A 5,256-nucleotide genomic window follows, 5' to 3' on the forward strand; every position below is an offset into this window, starting at 1 on the left:
GAGGAGGACTTTGTGGACTGGTGTTGAACATATGGGTTAATGGGTTAATGTTGGACTTGTGGGCTTGGGCAGCACTGGGTTGGGATGTTTTCTTGATGCGCACTTAACCTTTATATAAATTCTCTCTTATACATGAGTTGCTGTGGATTTGTTTCTCTAACGTACCCAGACTATACAAGGACTAAGGTGCACCTGGCCCAAGCCATGGTATTTTCTCTCTTTCTTTTCTAATAGAATCTAATAGATTCTTTCTTGATATAAGATTCAAACATCATATGTTTCCATAATTAAATCGCTTTTCTAAAATGTTGTCTATACATCATCACAATCAGTCCTTGGTGCCCCCTTCTTCCTGCATTCAGTTTGCTCCCCAATTCTCCTCCTGCTCCCCACCCTCCGTCCCTGGTCATCAGTTGTTGTCCCTGTGCATCCACTCCTGTCCGCGCATCAAACACTGGGAACCTAAACGAAACAACAAAAAACAAACAAAATGAAGCAGAAAGAGGAAATAAATTAATAATAACATAACGGCTGAAATAAAGAGTAAGAAAGAAATAGACCACCAGCAACATTTAAATAGCCAGAGGGAAATTTCTGTCCTGGAACAAGTGAAAAATATTTGAGCCCAGAGCAAATTCAGATTGGGTCAAGAGGCAGGTCAACTGACATACTACGTCATAGTTCAATCCACCATAATCAGGTTTACAATCAGCTCTGAGAGTCGAGCTGGTTGAGTCCCGGCCTGTGGCAGAGGGCATCTGCCAGAGACGGGATCTGACTGGACACTCAGTAGATGGGTTTGGGGCTCCCGCCGTCCTCCACCGCCTTTTGCAAATTGGTGTTCACAGTTTAAGCTCTGACACTTTCCCTTCCTCACCTCTGGATTTTGTTATCATCATCTTTGGATCACACGGGCTGGTGTGCTTCTCCCACCTGGACTTTATTGATGCCTCACTTAGTTGGCTGCTTGTTTGAATACAAGCCTTTAAGATCCCAGACACTCTTCCAATTGATAGCTGGGCACCATCTGCTTTCTTCACCACACTTTGCTGTAGCACGCTTACTTTCAGTGATCTCTTTGTGAAGGTGAGCATCGAGCAGGGCCATGTTATCAGAACTAACTGTTCTTGGATTGGGGCTAGAGTTAAGTGGGAGCCAGAATCCATCTGCTTGTCCACGGGTTACAAATGACTCTGATTTACTTTAGCAGTCAGTCATATTCTGACAAAACAAACAACAACAGTAAAAAGCAAACAAACAAAAAAGGGAAAAAATTGTCAATCAGCCGCCTGGGGTATAGGGCCTCAGGTATAGCATCAATAATTTATCCAGTGACATCGGATTTAAGGTACTGTTGAGACGAGGAGTTTATGGGAGTGTTGTCCAACTTTGAGTTGTTGCTTTGTACAGATTGATGTGTTAATTGATTGAGATCTGTTTACATCAAGCACGGAGTTGGGTGCTGTGGGGAACTTTCCTGTAACATTCCTTACAAGGGCAGACCCTTGCTTATTAGATCAATACCTGTCATATTAGGTCAGGGGGAGCTTTGAGGTTCTAAATATACGGTGTTCCTGGGTTCCCTTTCACCGGATGCTCACTACGCCAGGGGTCCCAGCCAATGTCCAACGACCACCATTTCCATACTCTTGGGGTGGCCACCCTTTGCTGCCTCTCCCATCAGGGAATTTCAGTCCTAAGTCCAAGGGTACAGGGAGCTTTGAAGTAGGGCCCAGGTGGTTCAGTGGAGCTGCCACGTTGAGTCTTTGTGGTGGTCCTTGGGGGATGCCAGGCCATCTGTAAGGCCAGCTTCTGAGGGCGTCATAGTCCGTGGTGCAGTCACCGAGGGTTGGGTAGAAACATATTCAAAGTGTCTACCCAAGACCATGGGACCAAGTTTATTCTCCCCTTAGGTTCCCTACAGTTACTGTTTAGCATCCCTTCCTGATGTGACGTTGCTTTTACCCACATGCCCACCAGCAGGAACATCAGTGCCTCTTCTGAAGTGCAGTCCCCGCTGGACTTGCTTCCCCAGTGCGGTTCTCCGCTCAGTCCTCTGGAGGGCCGTTCATTCGTCGCAGCCTTGTCTCGGTGCTGTGTGGCATCAAGTCAATGGTGTCCTGTTCCTCTCCCCTTCTGACTGGAGTGAACCCCGCAAATGCGAGGTCTCTTCTTTCCAAGTGCTTCTTAGGAAGCACGCGGCTGGTAGGCAGGCATTCTACCCTTTTGTTGGGATTGGTCTCTAAGATTCGTTTAATCGGTCTTTCTCCTTGTGGTTGTGCACTCATACAATACTTGTCCTTTGTGATTGGCTAACTTCACTCGCGTAATGGTTTCCAGAACCCTTCGTGCCATGCTCTCATCGTGTTCTGTAGGGATGCACAGTTTTCCACTCTGAGCATGTACCAGAGTTTCTTGATTGGTTCTTCCACCGTGGGGCCGTTGGGCTGCTTCCAGTTTCTTGCTATTGTGAATTGTGCTGCTATGAGGATGGGAGAGCACACCTCCACCAGTGTTGTGTCTCTTATTTTTGGAGGGATGTGTCTAGTAGTGGACTTGCTGGGTCATGTAGGACCTCTAGCCCCAGTCGCTTTGAGTGTCACCATATCATTTTCCATTGTGGGTGTGTGTGTGTTTGCACGTCCACCAACAGTGTGGACGAGTTTCTTTCTCTCCATGGCCTGTCCAGAATTTGTTGTTTTCTGTGTGTGTGTGTTTTAAATTAGGTTAGCATTGTGGGTGTAAGGTGGCATCTCATCGTGGTTTTAATTTGCATCTTCCAGATCCAAGTTATGATGTTTTCAGCCGCCTCACACACATGTGAATGTTGGACATTGACTATCGAGGACCGAAGGAGTGTCAGTGCGTTGAGCTGTGGGCTGGAGAGGGAACGGAAAGTGGCGCGGACTGCTAAAAGACAAGTCAATCCGTCTCAGAAGAAAGCTGGCCAGAGTGCTCCTTGCAGGCAAGGGTGGCAAGACTTCGTCTCACGTAATTTGGACTTGGTATCAGGAGAGACCAGTCCCTGGAGAAGGACAGCGGCTCGGTAAAGTGGAGGGACAGTGAAAAAGAGGAATCCTCCCGGAGACGGACTGACACAGTGGCTGCAGCCGTGGGCTCAGCAATGGGGCGATGCAGGACCGACCGGGCAGTGTTTCCTTCTGTTGGTGCTCCAGGAACTGATTTGGCGGCACCTGCCCACAAGCAGGGTTTGTTGTTAGGGACCTGGAGGCAGTTCCAGTCCATAGCAACCCAAAGCACACAGAGCCAAGTACTGCAGGCTGGTCCTGCGCCAGGCTCACAGCTGTCCAGTTCACTGTGCTAATCCACTGAACAAGGGCCTTCCTCTTTTCTGGTATTGGTTGGTCTGGGTGGACTAGAGAAACAAAGCAGTAAAACTGCCAGGAGGCAGAGGTCAAACAAGCACCCATTCTCCATCTCCACGACTTGTTTCTCGGTACCCCACTCCTAAGGTACCACAATGTGCTTGTCCGAGTGGACTAGAGAAACAAATTCACAGACACTCATATGTGTATAAGAGAGAACTTTATATTGAGAAGCAAGTATGCATCAATAAGACATCCCAGCCCAGTCCAGATCAAGTCCATGAGTTCAGTATTAGCCCCAAAGTCTGATATTCACCCATGAAGTCCCCTTGAGACTCATGCAACACATGCAATCACCCCAAATGCAGGAAGCTCACAGGCCAGTGGGTGGAAAGTCTTGTGGATCCAGTGGCAGTGGAAGCATCTCCAGAGCTCTGGCTGGCATCAGCGTGGCTCCATGCGGCTTGTCAACAGGAAGGTGAAGGAGAGGGTGTGTCCCGCCTCCAGGGAGGAAGACCTGAGTTCCCAGAATCCTCAGGAGAAGGCCATGCTCACAGAGGCCTCATTGGCTATGGCCTGATTGACAGGCTCGACTCCACCCCTTCCCTCAAGTGGACAGAGGATGTAACTGTCACAGCATTCCTCTACCCAGCATGGCGTCCTTCTCCAGGGACTGGTCTCTCCTGACATGTCTGACGCACATCAGACGGAGCCTGGCCATCCCCGCCTCTGAGGAGCACTTGCTCCTCCAGGACAGACCTGTTTGTTCTCTGGGCATCTGTGCTGCGCTCAGTAATCTCCAGCTCCTTCGTTCAGATGCCACGATTCTCCAGCCTCTTATTCATTCTCACTCAGCGTTCACATGCATATGAAGTGATTGAAAATCCCATAGCTTAAAAAAAAACAATAATAAAATAATATAAATTTTAAAAAAGAAAAGAAAAGAAATCCCTGGCCTTAGTTCTCTAAGTAACATCCTTGCATTCCCACTCCCCTAGCTGTTCATGAGAGTAGAAAGTCTCATCTTCTCCCTGAGGGGCGGCTGGTGGATTTGAACTACAGCGAACCCAGTTAGCAGGCAGAAGTGCAGCCACTGAGCCGCAGGGCTCCCCTCCTCTCCCTCATTGCACCTAGCTCACCCGGAGGAACGCACCTTTCCTAGAATCAACGAGGTCTGTCTCCCTGCGTGCGTTTAGAAGGTGCCCTGATGATGGTGCAACCATTCAGCATCTGGCTGCTTACCGGGCCACCAGCTGCTGGGAGGGAGACAGATAGGCCATCTGCTTCTTAGAGATGGCAGCCTTGGACACCCCCAGGGGCGGCTTTGCTCTGTTCTACAGGGTCGCTGTGAGGGAATCCTCTGGACCAGGACATGGCACGTGTTTAAAGAATATAAACTGCTCAGAACAAACCGAGTTTCTATGAGTTTGAATCGGATCCCGGGCCCTCGGCCAGTTCCCCACAGCCCTCCCCCAGCTAGGGAAGGCAGCTGTTGCTCCAGCTATTATTACCCCGTGACTCAGGCCCTGGGCATCCTGGGCTCCGCTGACTGACAGATGTACCGAGAGGTCGCCTAACTTGTCTGGGGTCACAGCACGTGAGGTGGGCCAGGCTGAGCAGGACTGTCCTAGGAACGAGGGGATAGGGCAGTCGCGGGGGTAGCACAGTGCGGAGGCGTCTCAGGCTTGAGCTCTGGTGTGGCCTGTCCGACCGATGAGGGTGGATGAGCGTGGGTGTCCACGCAGGGTCCGGTATGTGCCTGGGAGTGGCCGGTTGTCGCTGGTGACGCTGCATCGTGACGCTGGGTGGGTGTCCGGCTGCCCTTAAGCGTGCGCGGGCGAGTCCAGCTGCTGGACTGGTGAGGCTGGGAAGGCGCAGAGCCTGGGAGCCCGGCGGGGGCGGACGGGAGCGGGGCCAGGGCGGGGCGGGC

This window comes from Echinops telfairi, unplaced genomic scaffold (genome assembly GCF_000313985.2).
Source record: "Echinops telfairi isolate 266 unplaced genomic scaffold, ASM31398v2 ScPeMD7_1;HRSCAF=3_0, whole genome shotgun sequence".
In the NCBI taxonomy this organism is placed as follows: domain Eukaryota; kingdom Metazoa; phylum Chordata; class Mammalia; order Afrosoricida; family Tenrecidae; genus Echinops; species Echinops telfairi.